The sequence below is a fragment of the Balaenoptera borealis genome (assembly GCF_965194805.1).
Source record: "Balaenoptera borealis genome assembly, chromosome: 10".
In the NCBI taxonomy this organism is placed as follows: Eukaryota; Metazoa; Chordata; class Mammalia; order Artiodactyla; family Balaenopteridae; genus Balaenoptera; species Balaenoptera borealis.
The window spans coordinates 63,498,484-63,519,075 of NC_138874.1; the positions used below are offsets into that span (position 1 = coordinate 63,498,484).

At 56.9% G+C, this 20,592-nt stretch overlaps 1 protein-coding gene and 1 long non-coding RNA gene across 6 annotated transcripts in view; one reads left to right on the forward strand and one right to left on the reverse strand.

Moving 5' to 3' along the window:
• Nucleotides 1-1,546: 1,546 nt before the first annotated feature.
• Nucleotides 1,547-10,180, reverse strand: LOC309604597. 2 transcript variants are annotated; one of them, XR_014230914.1, is made up of 6 exons: nt 9,167-10,180; nt 8,561-8,705; nt 3,879-5,399; nt 3,095-3,270; nt 2,196-2,336; nt 1,547-1,785 (listed from the first exon to the last, which is right to left on the reverse strand). It is a non-coding gene; the product is annotated as an uncharacterized lncRNA (long non-coding RNA). The 2 variants fall into 2 exon arrangements; XR_014230915.1 differs by having other exon boundaries at nt 3,095-5,399.
• Nucleotides 10,181-10,701: 521 nt separating this feature from the next.
• The window catches only part of ZMIZ1 (zinc finger MIZ-type containing 1), a 233,614-nt gene continuing 223,723 nt past the window's right edge, over nt 10,702-20,592 (forward strand). For all 4 annotated transcript variants that reach the window (XM_082408761.1, XM_082408764.1, XM_082408763.1 and 1 more), the window contains exon 1: nt 10,702-11,002. The gene's annotated coding sequence lies outside the window, so the exon portion shown is untranslated. The remainder of the gene's footprint in view (nt 11,003-20,592) is intronic.

Below are 20,592 nucleotides of genomic sequence, written 5' to 3' on the forward strand. Positions count from 1 at the left end.
TTTTCTGTGCCTCAGTTTCCTCGCTTGAAATGTAATTACAGTGTGTTTGTGAGGATTCAATTAGTTAATATAAGGGAAGCAGTTAAAAGGGCCCTTGGCACACAATGAATGCCCTCAGGGATTTGTCGGTACAATTAATGCTACCTGGAGGGGGCATGGTGGGGCTGAACCGGAGGAACAGGGTCAGACCAGAGCCTGCCAGGAGCTGTCCTTGCAGAAGCCTGGAAGGAAGATTGCTTCTAAGCCAGCAGAGCTGGGCAGCCTTTGGCAATGCCGGGAAAATGGAGCATGTGGTGTTGGAGGAATCACGAGGCACAACCTCAGCCAACTTGGCAGGCTTGGCGCTCACTGGCCGTGCACACGGAGCTCCTCCCACCCCTCCCCTTTTAGCTTCTCATTCCCCCCACCCCCGTACTTCCCACCTACTTTCTGCCCCCCGGAGTGTGAGGCACATCCCCCCAACCAGGCCTGTTTCATCCTTCAACTGGCTGAAAAGGTCCATTCTTCATGCCCATTCTGCAGGTGGGGAAACTGAGGCTTGGAGAAATGGAGGGATGGGAGCAGGGAGCAGAGCTGGACTCAGGAATCTCAGAGTAGATTATAGAGAGGCAAAATGCCAGTCCGGCCTCCAGAGCAGCCCAATTGGCTCTCAGCTCCTTAGGGTCTGTGCTGGCTTTCAAGGCCCCTAAAACAGTTCCCTCGACTATTCCTGAGTGCAGACTGGGCAACTGACACACGCCTCCCCACATTCACACTGTCTGCTCCATCTCACCCTCAAGAACAAGGGGAAATGGCTAGCCTGACACCTAAATGAACCCCTAATGTACCTCCCCCACCTCTACACTTTTGCTCCTGCTGTTCTGTCTTGTCCATCCCAGTCCAAGTCATCTTCATCTGTTAAGGACCACAGCAAATGCCACCTCTTCCACGAAGCCTTCTCTGATTGCCTTGTCCATTAGTGGCCTCTCGGTCCCCTTCCCCCCAGGGACCTAGCGACTTTCCTCTCATCAATACAAACCACTTTACCTGTTGGGAGGTCCTAGAGGGCAGACCAGGAGCATCTCGGTACACCCCCACTCCCACCCCACAGGTCAAGGAAAAGATGTCCACAGGCTGGGGTGCACTGTGGGTACTCACCCTCCCACACCACTCCAGAAGCCCCTCCAAGCCCTCGTACTGTGGCCATGTGACGTAGCGTTCAACAGCTAAGGCTCTGGAGCAGATTTTTCTGGATTCAAATCTCAACTCTCCCACTCACTAGCTATGTGAGCTCGGGCTTATTATCTAACCTCTCTGAGGCTCAGATTGCTCATCTATTAATGGGAATAATAATAGTTCCAAGGCCACCAGGTTGTTGTGATAATGAAGTGAGTTAACCTATGTTAGTTCTTAGAATAATACCTTGCACACAGTAAGTGCTATGTGAGTGTTTGCCATTGTTGTTAATAGTTATACTGTTATTGTTATAACCAGGAGAATACAAAGAGGCACTGGACACAATCTGTCCCTAAGAGGATGAGAGTCCAGACAGGAACAGGAAAGGAGGTTTACATTTCTAATCTCATTTAATGGTCAAACCACCTTAGTAGATATCACCAACCCCACTTTACAGATAAGGAAACTGAGGCTCCAAGAGGTGGTGTGTGTAAGCTCCCAAGGGCTCACAGCCCTAAGTGGCAGGGCTGGGATGCAGGGCCAGGTCGTGCGGCTCCAAAGTCCATGCTCTTTCAACAAGCCCGCGCTGCCTCTCTGTCTGGCAGCGAGATAAGCTGCGTACACAAATAGCTGTAATCCAAGGTAGAACGTGATAAGTGCCAAACAGGGACTGATAAAGGCTCTGGGAGGGTGGGGCTCTGGGAGGGAAGGGAAGAGAAGGGGTGGAGGTCAGGGCGGGCTTCTGAGAGTGGGTGACATCTGAGCGTAGCCTCAAAGGTGGACAGGCTGAGTGGGGAGACTTTCCAGCTGGAGGGGGCCAGTGTGAGCAGACATGGGTCACTGTGTCCACAGTACCTAGTACAATACCTGTCATGTCACTGAGGCCCAATAAATATTTGAGGAAGGAGGGGGGAAGAAGGGAGGGGGGAGGGGGGAAGAAGGGAGGGGGGAGGGGGGAAGAAGGGAGGGAGGGGCGAGGGGAGAGGGAGGGGGAGAGAAGAAAGAAGGGAGGGAGGGAGGCTGGGTGAATATACACTGACCCCACTTGGCCCAGGAACTACCCTTCTCGCGGGGAGACAGGGTCAATTCCTCCAATTCTCTGAAGGGCTTCATGGGGCCAAAGGTCTCCCTTGTCGTATGACACCCCAGAGAAGTAGCTCAGCATTTCCAGGCTGGAGTTCCTGACAATTAGATGTTTTGCTCAATAACAGGAAGAACTTCCCAGCAAGTAAAGCTGGACAGGGCTTCTCTGTGGGGCGGGGCAGTGGTGTGTTGGGGCCAGTTTGGACTGGCTCACAGGAGCCGATTGTTAAATTTTCAGGAACTGCCTGACCTAGTTGATATTAAGGTGGCAGCCTAAAATTGGCCATGGTGGGAGTATCTTACACCATGCGAAATCAGCAAATGCTACAGATCAGGTTTTCCCTGCTTTGGAGAGCCAGCTGTTAAACATTTAGCAGCACACCGCTAGGCATTATCTGCTACGTGAGGGAGCAAGCTCCCCATTTCCAGAAAGATGCAAGCAGAGACAGTCACCTCCTGGGAAGAAATGAGACCAAGGGGCTCGTTGGTAGTGATGGGGCTCAGATTAGATGACGTCAAAAGCCCCTTTTTGGCTCCAGAACTTATGAAAAGTCAGGTTTAAGAAAAAACTTAATCAGGGTAATTATTCATGCCAGGAAATTATTAACCACTTGACTCAGAGGCTGGGAGTAGGGCATGAGGAGCCACATGCTTGCAGATTTCACAGATGGAAAACCCTGTCTAACGTCACAGGGGGAGTCAGTGGCAACACTGGGACCAGAACCTGTCTCCCAACCTCTCGGCCAGAGCTCCTTCCAGGGCACATGGGCTGGGGTGGGGTAGGGGAGGACAGGCACATCTTCCTGCACAGTTTGTTTGGGGTCTGTCTCCTCCACATAAGAATATAAGCACTGACCGCATCTGTTTTGCTCACTGTTGGATCTCCAGTGCCTAGTTTTGTGCCAGGCACATAGCAGGTATGCGATAAATATTTGTTGAAAGCATCAGTATGTCTGAGATCCTGTCTCCTGGAAGCATTTGGAGAGCTGGGAATGCCGTCGTCTGAGGCCATTACCACTCGGGTCCCCACTCCTGCTTAGTAACATGGGATCAACAGATCAGGCTTCCCATTCCCAACTCTGCCCCTTCCTGTATGACCTTGGCCAAACCACCGGGTCTCTTGAACCCTCAGTTTGTTCCTCTGCCAAGTGGGTCGACTTTTGCCTGCCTCCTGAGGCTGCTGTGGCACTCAGGTGAGACAGAAAGTGCTCTCTACAGACTCTAAAGTGCTGTGCCCATTGCAGGAAAGTCGGAGATTGGAAAGCTGGCTTTGTTGGCTGGGTCAAGCCCAAGGGTTCCCCGTGGACACTGGGTAGTGGCGAGGCTGCTGCTCTCTCAGGGCTGACATTTGGGGAAACCTGCGCCAGATCAGCTCATTGTGCGTGGGGGGGGCGGGGGGGCGGGGAGGGGGTGTAAACCAGAGCCCAAAGTTCTAAAGGGGCAAGTGAGGGGGAATGAAATAAAGATAGTAAGGGAGAATTTGGAGAAGCCTTTTTCTCCTAAGATCAAGTCCCTTGAGCAAAGGGAGCAGGCAAACCAGTGACTTTAAAAAGCATGTTTATGTATCTGCAGAGCTGTTTGTCACCGCCCGCCCAGCCCCCCAGGCCTTCCCTACTGCCTTAGTGGGTGAGGATTGGTACCTGCCAAGTCAGGTTGGGGGCAGGGAAGATGGAAAATCCTGGTATGTTCTGAAATCGAACCAGTGTTCCAAATGATTCCATGGAGAAAGGCTTTCTGCCACTCTCCCAGAGAGGTATCGCAGGCCCCTCCCGGTAGGGTGAGGGGCCGGGCTGTCAGGGAGGGAGGCCCAGCTCACCCCAGGCTGTGGGGAGATGAGGAAGGAAGGCAGGGGGCTAATGGCCCTCCCAAGTGGCATCGGATTTTCGCAAAGAGGGCGAGGGCAGCAGGAGGCTGAGGGCTGTGGCCAGGGAGGCAGGTGGAGAGGGTGCCCATGGAGCATCAGCCTGGGCCCCCCTTGGGAAGCAAAAGAGAAAGGCCCTGTGTCAGCAGCCAGGCCCCTGGGCGGCAGGGCTCTCGGCTCCATTCTGTTCGGCGGGATTCTAGTTGGCACCAGCTGCAGTCAGGAACAATGCCTGGATTTCTTTCTTTCTTTCTTTCTTCTTTTTTAAAAATTTTAATAGAGGGGAGAGAAGGACCAGAGCCACTCACTGAACAGCTCAGCATCATGGAGGCGTCTGAGGCCATGTGTCCTTGAAACAGCACAGGAGCAGGGGCCCTACAGCTGGCTGCAAGGTGCAAGAAGGCACGTCATACTGACAGCCCGGGGTCTCAGCCCCACTGCTGCCTCAAACTTGCTGTGTGACCTTGGGCAGGTCCACGCCTCACTCTGGTCTATGGTCTTTCCAAGGCCCCCGACGAAGCCGGCCTTCCAGGCCTCACACAGTGACGCTTAGTCTCTTTCCCCCAAACTCTGAGAGTGGCATTCGGTGTGGGTAGTCCTTTCTGATAGCCTGTGAGCTCCCAGAAGGTTGGGTCTGGTTCATCCTTGTGTGCCCCCTGCATCTCTCACGGCACTTGACCAGCCATCAGTCACTCAGCAGCTATGCTGGGTGATGGGATAGAGCAGTGAGCGATCCTACAGCCTGCAGTCCCCAGGGAGGGGAGATGGGCCCATACCAAATAACTTCCCTGACTAGTGAGGTGTCACACCAGGCAAATGAAACTCTCTGTGCCTCAATTTCCTCGTCTGTAAAATGGAGACGTTAATCCTAATAATCAGCTCAAGTGAGGACTAGAGGAGTTTATACACAGTGCCTGGCACATAGTAAGAACTTAACCAGTAATTGCTATAACGATGACAATGCTATGGGGACAGCAGCATATGGGGTTGAGACCAGGTAGGCAGCACATCTGCCAGAGGTAATCAGAAGAGGCTTCCCAGCAGGTGGCTGTAGATGTGGCCTGGAAGGCTGGGAGGGGTGCGTCCCAGGAGGTAGGCAGAGCATGAGAAGGACAGTAAGTATATAATGCTGACAATTCTGGAAGCCACCCAGAATGGCTACATGACAGGGTCAGGGCAAGAGGTATGAGCCTTGAGGCCAGGCAACTGCTGTCCAGGTGAGGAGGGGAGATGTTGAGGCTCTGAGATCTTCTCTGCCCCCTCCAGAGCCAGAAAGGAGGTATCCCTCAGGGCACAGGAGCTGTCAGGAAGGAGGGAGAAGGCTTGACCCTCCTCCCATCGCCTGTCCCAGTGTCCGCCCCGCCCCCACCCTGCAGCGCAGGACGTGCTAGATCACCCCTCTGGCAGCACTCGTGCAGGTGAAGGATTAGGAGACCTGGTTCCTGTCCCATCTCTGACACTTCCTAGATGTGTGGCCATGGGAAAGCCACCACCTCTATCTGAGGCTCAGTCTTGTCACCCTTAAAAGGGCCGTTGTGAGGCTCAGAGAGTGAGAGGTACCCCCTGAAGGGAGGTGTTAAGGTTGTTACCTATTCACAGTCTCGGACAGCTCCCTCCGAGATATTTTCCTGTCCCTACCTGGCCAAAAGGGGGCCTCTGAGAGCACTCCCCAAAGCAGCCACCCTCCCCTGAAACCCTAAAGTGCACTGTAGCTCAGCCCAAGGCTGGAAAGCTCAGACCTACAGAATCGCAGGATGATCAGAGGCACAACTGCCATTGGACAACACCTGTGTGTCCCACGCTCTCTTGCTTGGCAGATGGGGAAACAGAGGCACAGAGCCTGTGATGTGGAGGCAGGCTCTCGGTTTACTCTCTGGGGCCTCCGATGGGAAGAAGTGAGTGGTGCTGGAGCTGGGTCTGGAACCATGGGGCAGAGCTCCCTGATGGAAACTGAGAAGATAACAGGCCTGGGGGAAGGGCCTGGGAGAATCGGGGCCTGGATGCTGGGTGGGTGTGGCCTCAGAGAATGGAGGGGGCCATCTGATGGGTATACGGAGAGGAGAGGAGGCAGACCAGGGGAGCCTGCTGTGCACATCTGCTCTCTGCTGGACCTCACCACCCACCCTTAGAGGCACAGGCCTCAGAGCTGGGCAGGAACCAAATGTCTCCTGGATCCAACCAAGGTGTGAAGACTAAAGGTCCTCCCTGTTATTCCACTGCCATGGGAGGGCCCGATGACTGCCTGGTGAGTAAGAGTCTTTACTCCACCTCAAAGTACCCAGCTGGTCACCCTGTCTGCACCATAGCCTGGGGATGAGATGAAGGCAAGTCCCCATTCTCAACCCAGAGGCCCAGCCCAGACCTGCAGCTCACTCCCAGCCCCGCCCACTGAGTAGTTGTGAGGTCCTAAGCAGGTCACTTAAATCTCTCTGAGCTTCTTTCCTCAGAGGCGAATTACACCTTCTGGCTTGTGGAGAGGATGTAATGAGAGACTATTTCCCAAGTGCTTGGGGAACCGTAAGCACTCAATGAATGTAACTTTCCTCCTGCCCCTTTAGCCCTCTGGCTCCCTTTTGGGGAGGGGGGTTGTAGAGAGTGGAGACAGAGAAGGCAACCCCGTAGATGCAGGAATTCACCCCCCACATGTGTCAGTCCCCTGACCACCCCCAGCCCACTGAGGAGCCCCTGCCCGAGGGGACCACAGTCATGACACCCTGCACAGGACCTAAAGCCTCCCACCACTGCCTTCCTCCCAGGCCTAAGCAATGGCCTTCTTCTCCTGCTGATAGCTCCCCGGAGGGTGGAGGGTGAGGGAATTAATAGCACTTAAGTCTGTTCTGAAGGTGGGTGTGGGCTGGGCCCCATACTGGCGCCCACAGGCAGGCCCCGTGCAGCCTGCACCCTCCTGATGGCCGCTGAAGCCGCCTCTGGAGCCAGGTGATTTATGGGCCTGCATGGGCTGAGCGGAATCCAACTTCCAGCTCCCAGTGGCTGGGAAGTGAAAGCACTATCCTCTCTGATTCACCCCAGACCTCCAGGCCCACAGAGGCCAAGGCCAAGAGGGTGGGGGCCCAGAACACACGGTCCCCAGAGATGCCTGATCACCATGATGAGACCTTGCCCTTGGTTTACAGAGGCCCAGAGAGGGCTAGCTACTTGCCTAGGGTCACACAGAGAGTCTAAGGATGAGGATACAGAGCTGGGGCTGAGGGACCAGCAGGAAACTTTGTTAATGAGGACCTGAGTTTGACTCCTGTTGACCCTGGACAAATCCCTCACGGTGCAGTTTTCTCTGAAGGGGGAATGGTAACAGCACCTAACTCAAAGCAATGTGAGAATTCAATAAACTAATGCTTCAGAGGCCCTCAGCACAGTACCCAGCACACAGTAGGCACTAACTAAGTCATAGCATCTTCCAAGACCCCACAGGGATCAGACCTGCCTTGTTATTTCTCGAAAGTGGAATAGAGACAGCAAGGGCCTGAGTCCCAAGAACTGGAGCCCAGGGTCCCCAGGAGGCCGGGCAGACTCAGGGCCCAGGTGAGATTTCTTGGACTTGCTGCCATCAAGTGCCATGCTTGCCCAACTGGGAAGAGGGGAGATTAACCCCCGGCTCCATGCTTCAGAGAGTTGGGCCTGCTTTGTGTGCTGGGCTTGGCTCTTCTGCCCTCTTCAGCCACTTCCCAGTTTCCAGATGCAAAAGGAACTGGCAAGGGAGGTGGCAGGTAGGTGACTTCTGGACAGGAGCTTTTGAACATGAGTGGTCACCCCCAAGGTCACCTGCATCCCCCCACTTCCTAGAGGTAGCTATACCTTGTCACTCGCTGAGAGATTTGGACAAAAATGTTGAGAGGACTGAACATTCTGACGTAGGTGGTCATCAAGGCAACAGGAACTGGCCTAGTTCTTGGCTGGGGCTGAATTCTTGCCCTCCAGGTCCTTAAACACCCAGAAACTCTGTCCTAAGGTTTTGGACCTGGGGTGGGGATGGCTTTCTGGCTGCTGCAATGCTATGGATTCTTGGAGGTGGGGTGGGGTGGGGGTGGAGGGAGGGCAGCTGTGGCTCCAGTTACCTTTCAGCAAGTGGAATTGCCACCCTCCAGCCCTGGATCAGGCCTTCAAGGGTTTCTCAGGCTACCCTCATGTCCCAACTTAATGAACCTGGGCCACTTTGATGACGAGGGGTTGGGGCTCCCTCCCACAGGAATGTGCTGGGACCGTGCCTCCCTGGTGTCCCTAGAGGTCTGGAAGTCTTTCATACCATCCACCCTCCCCAGGGGACGCTCAGCTGACACCTGTGTGAGAGCAGTAGCAAAGTAGCAGCGCGGTAACAGTCCATGTGACAGGTCGAAGGACTGAGGCCCAGAAAGAAGTGCCTAATGGCATAGGGAGGCAGAATTTCCCATGGGAAAATCAAGCAGGCTCCCGGCATCCTCCCTCCGTCCCCCAGCCCCTTTGGACCTGAGCTGCAGTCCTCTGAGCCCTCAGGAATTCAGGCTGAGTTTGCTGGCTGTCAGAATATTGTAGCCTTGAGAATGAATTCAGGGCTGGCAAATTCATTTTGCCTCTTCTCCCTCCGGTGGTGGAAGGAGTGATCTCGCCGGCCCTGAAGGAGTTCAAGCCGAGGTCAGAGAAGCCCTCTGAAAGATGTTCTAAAATGGGGGTTGGGGGGGATGGTACTCCGGCCTGCTCCCGCGTTGGCCCAGGGTCCGCGCTGATCACTGCCCAGGAGGCCGGGGGTGATCCTCGAGTCTGCGTGGCACGTCCGCGCTCCCAAGCGGGCCTCGTCAATCAGACAGCGGCTCTGGCCGGGCCAGGACGTCTTCCGCTAGTCTCAGGCCCCGGGGGAGACCCCCGCCTCGGCTGTCTCCGGGTGCCCGCCCCCCTCCCCCGGCGGTGTCATTGTTCTCTGACGTCACGCTGCGGCCCCGCCCCTCGACCCCCACCCTCCCTCCCCATCTCCGGCTTCAGGCGCCCGAGACCCTGCAGCCTCCAAAGCCCCGGCCGACCAAGGCTCCCCCCGCGGCCCGACCGGGGCTGCGCCCCCTTGCGCTCTCCCCAACTTGCCTTTGTTATTCCAGCTCCCTTCCTCGCCTCGCCTCCGACACCGCGGCGAACTGCAAAACGCGGAGCGCGGAGCTGCCACCACACCTGGAATCCGAAGCGGGCGCCGGGCCGAAGCCTCCCCAGCTTGTGCGGGGAGGGGAGTGCGCGCGTGCGCGCGCGCGTGTGTCCAACCCGGGCTGCGCGGGCGCTGATTATGATTTGGAACTGAGGGTACCGCAAATCATGAGTAGGGGGGCTTGGGGAAGGGGTGTGGAAGAGAACGTGAGGGGATGTATTTGTATATGTACTTGAACGTGAGGATTTAGTGCACAGGGAGATGTTTTGTTTTTTGAATGTATGTGGGTTTGCACAGTGGTGTGTGTGTGTGCGCGCTTGCCGTGTACACGGGCATTTTTGTGAGCGAAAGTGTACGTGTGTGGGTGCGTGTGCGTGTGAAAGCGTGTTTGTAATACTGAGTGTGGGCGCGAACGTGTGTGCCGTTTGTGTAGGAGTTTCCGTGTGAGGGGCAGCGGACGTGAGCCAAAGTGGGCGCGCACTTAGATGCTCTCAGGCGTGGGTCTGCCAGGGGAACCCCGCGACCGGGCTCACCCAACTAAGCCTTGTGAGTGCCATCGCTCTCCGCGGCTCCTGGGACAGTGCACAGCCCTGGGCCGGGATCCCGCGGCCCCCACCCCGCCCGCACACATTGGGCCGGGACGCTTCCCGCCGGGCCTCTGGGAATCCAAGCGCTTTTGGACCGCGCAGGGTACCGGGGACAGACCGTGCGCACCGCTTCTACCCAGCGCTCTAGCCTACCCCAACACTGCCCTTGGCGGGGGCGGGGGGGGGGTTCCTCTGCTCTCCCCACCCGCCAGCCCTCGGGCTTTAGGAGCAATCCCAAAGCCTCCTCCAACGGAAGTCTTTGGCAATCTCGTTAGCGACTCGCTCAGCCCCAGTTTGGGTACCTGACAGCTTTCGCGGCCCCAAACGCACTCCAGTCGGGGGCTTGAGAGCAAAGCGGGGGACACTCCGGTGAGACAGGTGATTTTAGCCGCCTCTCCAATGTGATCCTCAGCATTTCTCTCCTGCTCCAAACTTGCTGGAGCGGGTGGGGGTGGGGTCGCGGTTGGTGGGGGGAGCGGCCAGGGAGTAGTGGAGGTAGGAGAGAGAAGGTGAGTGGGAGTGGGTGACGCGTGAAGCCCCATCAGAGCCATAGAGGGGAAAAAGCTTGGAGAGCGCCCAGACCGAGGAGCTGGGAAGAAAGGGAGCAAAAGAGGGAAAGGGAAAGGAAAGGCGAGGGAGAGAAAGAGAGGCGAAAAGAGACAGAGGGAGAGGCGAGAGCGCAGAGAGCGCTAGGCGAGCGGAGCTGAGCGCTGGCGGCGGCGGCGGCGACGGCGGTGGCGGTGGCGGTGGCGCGGCGCTCCGCTCCTTCCCTAGTTCCGCACCGGCTTTTGCGGCCGGCCGGCGGCGCGGGGCCCTTTGGAAATAGAATAGCCAATGTAATCTGACACTTCAACTTGCTCGGCTCCGGGCGAGTTGATTCACTTACTCACCCCCTAACGCCGAGTTCCTTTTCACTGTCTGTGGACATTAAAAAAGCGAGCGGCGGCTGGCGCCCGGGAGAGCGAGCGGCCGGGCGGCAGGCGGAGAGCAGCGACCGGGCGGCGGAGCGAGCGAGCAGCGCCGGCGCAGCGCGGTGACCCCAGCCCCGGTCGGCGCGGAGCAGAAGCCGGCGCGGAGCCCATCTCGGCGCCCTCGCAGCTCCTCCCGGCCGGAGCCGGCCCTGCCCGGCAGCGGCGGCGGCGGCGGAGGCAGCGGCGCGTCCTCCAGCGGCGGCAGCGGCGCTCGCAGCTCCGGGTAAGTTTGGGGCCAGACCCGGGCGTCCGCTGGCCCCAGGCCTTCCTCCCGCTCCCCGTGGACTCTTGGGGTGCGATAGTGGGGCGCTGGGCGTTAGGGTTTTTCCCTTTAATTTCCGCCAGTACCTGGCGAGCCGGACGAGTGGCCGGCGGCTGGGCCCCGCTGCGCTCTTCTTGGCTACCAGGGGCCGAGGCCCAGGCGACCGGCGAACGCCGGGCTGCGCGGAGCCGTCTTGGTCTGCGCGCGGGGGCCGGGGCTCTTCGGGTGCGCGGGGCGTGAGTGCAGTTGTACGCGCGCGGACCTGGTGCCCGCCTCCTGCCGGCGCGCCTGCAGCCCTGGTTCAGTACACCGGGGGCCGGGCAGGACCGGGATTCGGGAGGGAGGGAGAGAAGAAAGAAGGAAGGGAGGGAGAGAGGGAGGGAAGGAAGGACCGGCGTAGGATCACCTCGGTTTCCCTCGTCTCCTTTGGAAAGACGCGAAGTTGTGCGCCTGTGTGTAGGGGAACCGCCAGGGAAGGCGCCGGATTTCGTGGCGGCAAGGGGTGGTGGTGTTAAGTTGTGCATCTGAATTTCCAGGGAAAACACACACTTTTGTAAATGGGAGGGGGGGCGCGGTTAAGTTGTTTGTGTGGGAATTGCCCAGGGAGATGCGGCGTACCATACTAGCGGGGAACGCCAAGGGGTGTGTGTAGGGTCTTCCAGTAGATCTTTAGAAGCCCGAGGAACCTTAAGGCCAAAGCCTCGATGGGGCTGCCCCGGCCAGGAGGGGAGCCCAGGGGAAAGATGTGCGTGTGTGCGCGCGCGTTGCAAATACGAAAGTAATTTCCCCGTGTTCTTTTCTTCCTCTCCGTCTCCGGCGGCGGCGGCGGCGGCGGCCCCGGGGGAGTGGGAGGCCGGCCGGGGCGGAGGTTGGGGGGCCGGGCCGGGGCTGGAGCTGGGGTGGGGGGCGGGCTCTGGAAGCTTGTTTCACATTCCTGGCGTCTGGGCTGGGGAGAAAACAGTGGGGAGCGCGGCCTCGGCGTCTGGGGCGCGGGCAGCGGGCGCGCGTCGCCCCCTCGCCGGGGACATCTGTCCAGGAAGCCAGCCGGGCGAGGAGAGGGCGCGGTGCGGAGGGCAGGCTCCCCGCCCCGGAGCAGCAGGGGCGCGGGCGAGGGGCGGCCGCCTTCCCGGCCATTGTGCGCCAGCAGATTTTCACGGGAGACTGCCCCGGAGCCGCCGGAGAAGGCCGGGAGCCGGCCTCAGCCCCGGGTTTAAAAGACACTCCAGGAATGTAAACAACCCGAGCGGGAGGGCGGGCGGGCGGGTGCAAGCCAGGGCAGTCGGCCCGGGCCCCCCACCCCTCCCCGGGGGACAGCCCGACAGCAGGGCCGCTCAGCCCGACCCCTCTACCTGCCGCAAACTTTTTTCTCCCTTGCCGTCCCTTCCCACCTCGCTCCTCCGGCGGGCCACGGAGCGAGGGCCTCTCCCTGGGCGGGAGCCCAGGGCTCCTGGCACCTGGCGCCTGACCCTGGAGGCCTGGCGGCCCGGCCCCTGCTTGGGTGTCCGGAGTCCCGGCAGCGCCTGCCTGGGAGCCGCAAGCTTCCTGCGCAGGCAGTGCCGGAGTAACTGGGGCTCTGAGAGCCTGCCCGCCTGCCTCCCTCCTTCCCGCTGCTCCTTCCCCCGCTCTCCGCCTTCTCCTCCCCCCTGACTGCCTTTCCAATGCCCTGACATGAGGGAGGAAGATTTAACTTGGCAGCCCAAACAAATGTTCTCTCAGAGGTCCTCCAAGGAGCTGGCGGCTGAGCTGGCAGGGTGAGGGCACTGCTCGGCCAGCCTTTTCTTCCTCCCTGCTCTGCCATGGCCATTCGGAGCCCCCTGGGTGGACAGCCCAGGGCATGGGAGAGTAGGGCCCAGCCCCACAGATTTAAAAGGGCAGAGGGAAGCCACCTCTGGAAGCCCCTGGCTTGGCGCTGGGCAGGAGCTGCCCGGAGTTGCCTTCTGGTGCCAAGGGTTTTCTGGAGGATTTTCTTGAGCAACAGTTTGTCTCCTTGCTGCAACCCCGGGAACAGGGCCTGGTAGACCAGAGGGTTAGCCAGTGCTGTCTCCTCCTCCCTCGTGGGTGTGAAGACAGGCTCCTTACACAGGGCAGGGCAGGAGGCCAGAGGCTGTTCCCAGAGGTGCCTGGGTTTGCTTATTATTGTTTCTTGAAGGTAGAGATAAAGAGGCAGGCGCTGTAGCTGGAGAATGGGCAGCTTGGCTGGTGATGAAGTCTGACTGGCCTTTGCTGGCATTTGTAGTGTGGTCCCGGGGGTTTAAAAGTTGCTCTCAGGGAAGTTCAGATGAGGGAGCAAACCCGTAACTTTCTCTGTCCTGGCTGCTTTTTGAGGGGGTCCAGGGAATTCCTGGCCCCTCACTTGCCCGCTGCCTGCCCCTCGTGGCGCAGTTTGTGAATGCCCCAAGCCATGTGCTGACCTTTCTCTCTTCAGGTTGAAGATATTGAAGCACCAGCATCAAACAAAAGACACATTGAAAGCCGTATCTGCCACAGAGCACGTGTGACTTTGGGGCCAAGGGAATGCATTTGGAGGGCGATGGTGTTTTCTTCTGAGTTTTATGTTTTCGGTTGGGTTTTGTTTTCCCCAAAAGGACAGAAGCATCTCCTTGTCCCAAGTCACAAGGATATGAAATGCTGTTTTCACATGTAAATCTCAAAACTGTAGACTTCTGAGTTGGTGGCAGTGACTGTGGTGACTAGGGGGTGGTGGGGATTGAGCAGTAGGGAGTTTTCAAGAGTTTTAAATGGTTTTTGGATTGGGGTTTTGAGGCATTCAGGGTATGGCTCACAGAGAAGAGTTGGGAATAAGTAATTGTTGGACTTATGGGAAACTTTGATAACTAGTCCTGTCTATGCAAAAAAGATTGCTGGCTTCTTTATGGGGACAAATGTCCCTTTTTTCTCCTAAGGAAGGAGAGAGGAGGAGGAGCCTCATTCCTTTCTCAGCCAGGAGCAAAGAAAGGTCCAGAGACTTAGGGTTTCTTTCTTTCTCTCTCTCTCTCTCTCTCTCTCTCTCTCTCTCTCTCTCTCACACACACACACACACACACACACACACACACACGCCCAGTGACAGTAACACAACATTGTTTCCATCCCTGGTCCCCAGAGATGTGCCCCAGCCTAGGACAGGTGTACACCATCAATGGAAAATTGCAGAGGGAAGGACCCAGCTAAGAGCTGCAGACTTCACTTTTTCCCTGATTGACAGAGATCGGGGTAAATAAGGAAGGAAGACACTTGGAAACCTGCTGTGTCCTGAGAGTTTTGTCATAAGAGTCCGCGTGTGTGAAGCCACAGATACTGAGTTCTCTAGCCTCGGCCAGCATCCAACAGGCAGTCGTGACCCTAGTCTCATGGAGAGATGTTGCTGTAAGAAATTCAGGCACCAACAAGTCAATTTCCGGAAGCTTCTCTGGGCACTCTGTCACAGAACCAGGAAGCCGGGCCTGCCAGGTCCTGAGTCCCATAAGTTTTCATTCATAACTTTGCTCCCCAGGGCCCTAGCCTGGCTCCTATCACCACCTCATCTTTATGAGGTTCCTTAGGTTTTGTGTGGACAACAAAGGCCGGGCTGCTGTAATTACCCTGAACCCTGCTGCAGCCTTGCCTGGTGACTGCTCTGACCTCTCAGCAGGAGACAGTGGCTTCTGTCCACGCCCTCTAAGGAGGGGGGCTCTTTGTCCCTAGAGCTCTACCCTGAGGAAAGGGGGAGGCAGAGCCTGCGTAGGCTGGAAGCTCCAGGGGTGATCCAGAGGTTGGACCCTGCCCTCAGGGAAGATGAAGGGAGGCTGAGAAAACCAGTCCCAAGCACAGGCTGTGAGGAAAGAGTCCAGAAACCCGTCAGGATTATGAGGGCGTTTCCTATTACCTGAGGAGGTAGGGGAGAGGGGTCAGGAGGCTGTAGCTGACTGGCTGCTTTGAGCCCATAGCTTCACTCAGCTGGGCCTCAGTCTCCACATCTGTAAAATGGGCCCAAGGGCAGAACCCCCCCCCCCCGCCCCCCAATCCTTGCTGTGAGGATGAGGCAGATATGGGCGTGAGATCCCTGGGTGTGTGTCCCCTGAAGGCCTGGCAGGCTCTGGGTACAGGATGGATGAGGCACAAAGGGGTTGGATTGGAGGTGCTAGAAGCATTTTCTAGAAACTGCTCTCCCATCCAAGGCTACCTCCCTGGCAGCTTATTGTCCAGCCTTGGCTTGCATGCTCCCCATGACAGGGAGTTCACTACCTTCGGGGAGTTTTTGCCTTTGGTGGACAGTTCTGACTATTGGCGTGCTCGGCTGCATGCCTTCTGGAAATCAACCCCTCCTGACCCTCTCTGGGCTTGAGGAGCTGGGGGTTCTCCAGACCACAGACTCGTACTTTCCTGAATGATCCCAGATTCAATACCAGTGCCCAGGCAAGCCACACTCCTGTGGGGTGGGAGGACACCCTTCAAATGGCTGCTTCCAGCCCTTATTGGGAGTGACCTGTGGGGAGTAGGAGAGGGTCTGCCTGAGGGGCTCACTGTCACCTGTCTTTGTGTGCCAGCTTTGCCTCCTGGCACTTTCCTTGGATCGGGTAGGAGGAGAAGGAAGGAGATAGATAGCAGGGGGTGGGGTTGGGTCAGGGGCCCAGCATTGATCCCACAGATACTTCCTGAGAGTCCGCAGTGTGAGGACCGTGGCCTGTGAGAGACCCTGAAATGTGTAAGACAGCTCCTGTTCCTTAGGAGCTCCCAGTCCAACAAGGGCAGGAAGATCAGTCCAAATAAATAATTAACCACCACCTGCTGGCTGCCTGCCACGGGGCGCAGGATGACAGTAATAACCACAGCCCCTCGCCTTTGTATGGCACTTGGTGGATTTAGAAGCGCTCTCCAACTTTGCTTAACCCCAAGAACAGCAGCAGAAGCTAGGTTCTATTTGGAATTAGCCCCATTTAGCAGAGAAGAAAACTGAGGTTCAGGGAGGTGAAATGACCTGTGCCTCAGCCAGGACTCAACCCCAGGCCTTACAGATGCCAGCTGTGCTACTGCCTTCCCAGTCCACCAGCAAGGCAGGGACAAGGATACAGAAATCCATGTGGACCCCGAGAATGGGGAATCGGGGACTGAGGTTAAGGTGGAGGAGCTGTGCCCAGGAAGGGTCATGGTGGGGCCTCCCTTGCTCCCCCCATTTGGCAGCACTCGGCCCATGCCCCGAGCAACTGCACCCTTTTCTTATGGCACAGTGTCCTACAGCCAGAGCTTGCTCTGAGCCCCAAATCCCGCCATGATTGCCCAGGGCACACATGTCTGTGCATGGGGCTTCATCCCTGGCCCTGGAGCAGGAAGCAGAGATGTTGCCAGGCCCCAGATCCCCAGGCAGACCAAGGCTCTTTCCTGGGCTGTGATGGTTTCTATAGGTACAACGTTGGCTCAGCCTGCCCCTCCTCTGGCTGAGTCAGTCCCCAGGCCGTGCGGGGTAGCCGCCCTATGGTGGCTCTTGAATTCCTTCTGCCCCTTGACACTGCCCGCCTGCAGGCCAGGCCCCTGCCCCGGGTTTTCTGGAGCTCATCTGAGTGCCACCCCAGGACAAGGCTGCAGGTGGTGGTGTCCAGAGCAGGGAGCAGCCGGGCAGGCTGAACTGGCAGCTCCCCAGGAACCCTGGCCCAGCCTGGCACACCTGCACAGGTAACGACTGTGGCCCGGGCGGGCCCCGGGCCCCGCCTGTCAGGCCCAGCTGCCAGGGTTACTGCAGGATCGTGTTGGGGGAGGCCGGGGTGTCTGAGCTAATTAGATTTCTTAGATTTCAATGCTCCCCTAATCCTGTTAGCCCGGCTGTAATTGTAACCACTCGAAGGTTTCAGCCGTGGCAGGCTGTTGAGGACAGACGGTGTGGGGACTCTACTCGGCCCCAGCCCCCAGCCTTAGCCAGCCGGCTGGGGACTGGGGACTCCCTTCCCAGGTCTCCGGGGTGGAGGCCTGATTGATGTAGGTGTTGTGCTTTTCCATAGAGTCTTAGCATTGCAGACTGTCACAGCAGGCCTGGCCCTTAGGGATCATCCAGCTCAAACCCTTCACTGTGCCAGTGGGGTAACTGAGGCCTGCAGACGGATAGGGACTGGCCTAGGGCCTGGATGGCTGGTAGTGGCAGGGTGGCAGGGACTTCTGTTCTGGCTTTGTAATCTTTGTACCTGGAGACTTCAGGGCAGGTCTTGAATTGTCCAGGGGCTAGTAAACCCTCCAGAGAAGTCTGCTGCCAGAGATAGGGGCTGGAGGGATTCATTTGTCTCAAAGCTGGCTCCCCAGTTGGCATTACCTGTACACAGACACAATGCTGTTGCCTCTGCTGGCCAGGGTTTCTGCTGAGGGCTCAGGCCTGCCTCTCCCAGGGCTCCCAGACATGGGGGCTTTCTCCCTCCTCTCCCACCAGTCTGTCCCAGATTCTTGATTGTTTGGAGGGTCCACCTCAATGCAGATTATAGATTAGCCAGAAAATAACAGAGCTAATCTGAATGTTGGGGGGAGGGGGGGGCATGTCGTTTAAAATATAGTCTCTTTGTACTTTTCAGTGGCTCTTCTAAAATTATTTTGGAATTATTTTGGTGTCTGTCTTAAATGGACACTGCACCCACTTTCTATCCTTTCTTCTACCCTGTCCCCATTCTCATTCCCCAGCATCTCTAGTCATTCACCCACAGAGTTTGGCACTTGCAGGGAAGGGGGGCGGATGGCTGTGATGGCTTCAGAACCCCTGCCTGGGAGCTTCCCACCCAGCAGTCACGTCCTGTCCTCCTCTTCGCTCTGGAGCAGTGGGAAGAGATGTTTGAAACCTCCTTCTACTCTGGAAGCTCCCTGCCTGTGTGTTGCACACCTAAGCATGTGGTGTAGAATTGAGGGCCCGTAAGGGTTACCTGGTCTGACTTTTTTTTTCCCAGTCCGGGAAACCCAACTATGGAAAGAAGCAATTGGCTGTATCCAAGAGCAACAGCGAATTAATGGCAGAGCCAGGCCTGGAACCCTGTCTCTCTAGCCCATTAGTTCATTAAACATTTATTGAGCACCTATTGTTGGCCTGGTGCAGCCCCAATAGCCACCCTTTGGAGCTCAGAAATGAATGCTGTTCCACCTTTGACTTGGGAAGGGCCAGATGAACCTGGGGAGGACATTTTCAGTCGAACCCCCAGATCCTATGCAGTTGGGGGAGGATGGGCCATGGAGCCCCAACCCAGCAGCATATTTCTTGAAAGGTAATAATAGGCTGGTTGCATTGGAGATTTGAGGGAAGTAAAACAGAAACCCTTTAGGGAGGGTACAAGATTTCTCATCTGCCCAGGCCTGTTTAGTCCAAGGAGATGGGTGGCTTCCTCTGCCTGTCTCCCAGCCCCACCCGGCCCTCTGAGGGCTGATTTTTGTCCTTTGTAGAATGGCCTGCTGCCTTGTTCCTGCTAACACTTCCTCTGTGGATGGAGAAGCAGGGAGGGAGCCCGGTCCGCTGTGGGAGTCACCCGTGTCACCTCAGGATGAGGGAGGAGAGCCAGGTGCCTGGGCCTCACCCCATGCCCGGGCTTTTGTCCAAACTCCAATCCTACTCCCTGGTAGACCTTGGCCAAAGCTAGGAAACCTGGCACTCGGCTTAGCCCAGGTAGCACTCTGGCTGAGGGACAAATGGGGCACACAGACCTCTGGGGAAGGGTCCTGAAACCCTTTGGCATTTGCAGGTGGGGAGGGCCCTTCTAGGTCTCTGTCCCACCTTCCTGTTTTGCAGTGGGGAGACCCAGAGCCCAGAGAGGTAAAGGGACTGGCCGCACATCACACAGCGAGATGGATCCCTTGCACCAGAGTGTCTCATTGAGGGGGCCTGAGTGTTCTGGGTGCGGAGGGGTGGAATTTTCTTATTGATGTCATTATTTTGGTGCTTCTGCTGTTTACATCTTTAAAACAACTAACCAAAGTCCTCCATAAATATCCTAATAGCCAGCATTTCTTGGGCAACTCGTTTGTTTTAGGCTCATATACTGCCTGGGATCAACTCTCATCTCCACCCTCTGTGACATCTCTGACTTTGGGCAGCTCCACATCTGCAAAACAGGCTCACTAATAGTATAAAAAGAACATATTACCTTTCCGTTAGGTTGAGGAGATGGAGCACATGCAGGGTCTGACACATAGTAAGTGCCCAAGACACGGTAGCCTCAGTCATCGTCATGGCCGTTGCTTCCCACGACACCTGGTCAGCTGTTAGCACTGTGTTACCTCCAACTGACCGACAAGCAGACTCAGGTCAGGGGGATTGCCCAAGGTTATCTGGTACCTCAGGACCAACAAAGGGAGGCTTGGGATCCAGGCTTCCTGACACCTGCCATTCTCCCCTCTGTAGCAGGAAGGGCTGCTGGGACATCTCGGAGAGGCCCCCTGTGACAATCCAAGTTTTCATCCACCCTATCAGGGAAGGCTGTTCCCCTGGGAGAGATGTTCCGCAGGTGGAGACTTACATCTGGGTTCCTGCCTTGGAACCTCATATTCCTCACCTGTAAATTGAGGCGAGTGATGATCATCCGTCCCTCGCAGGCTTTTCCCCGGTGGAGAAAAGGAGAGGATGGAGGGGCTGAGCCTTGTCAACCATCAACTACTGTGCAGAATCACAATGGATGGTAACTGACTCTGGGACCTTAGGCCAGTCACGGATGCCCTGAGCCTCAGTTTCCTGACCCGAAAATCATGAGCTGAGACCACATCCAGGTTTCCCAAAGTGGGTCCTCGGGAACACCGGTCCACAAAAGGAAGGACAGATGGCAGAGCACACCCTGTCCTGGGAAATCGCCAGCCCCTTTGCCTCACCCAGGGTTTCCCAAGCTGTAGGACACTCCTCCGGTCTCCCTTTTTAATGCAAAATAACTATTAGAGACACCAGTGGAACATCCTGGGAAACGTGCAGCTGGGTGGTCACTTCCAGCTCTGGCATCTGCAGCTCAGCCAGCCCAGTGGATGGTTACCCTGCTGAAGAACAGCCTTTCCCGAGGGATGCCTACGATGGGGAGGGCGAGGATGGCTTCCTTGTGGACAGAATCCCCGCCAGCCTGCCTTCTTGGTGGTTCTACCTGACTTCCACCCCCTTCAAGCCTGCAGGTCTCTGCCACTTTTGCTGGCCTCCTTTTCTTTTATTGTTACCAGACCACAAATCCGTTTGTGGTTGGGCAGGCCCCAAAGCAAGGCCAGCTTGGCAGAGGGGTGGGGCCCCTGCCATGTCCCTAGAGATAGGCCTCAAAGACCTGCCAGCTGTGAGGCAGGAGGGGCCTTGTACCCAACCTGCGGGGACCCTGAGCCTGCGTGCACACCTTGGCAATTACGTATTTTTCTGGAGAGATATGGTCCCCAGCTTTGTTCCCATCCTTGAATGACTTTGGACACCTGAAAGCAGTGTAAGAACCACAGCCTTCATCCAAGGGTCTAAAATTACTCTGGCCCTGGAGTGAGCATGACTGTTGGGTCGTTTTTCCCTTCCTCCTGCCCACAAACCCTCTGATTCCCACTCATTTTTGTGTGTCACTTCCATAGTCACGGAGGCATTTGTGTTTAAACCCCTGTTCCTA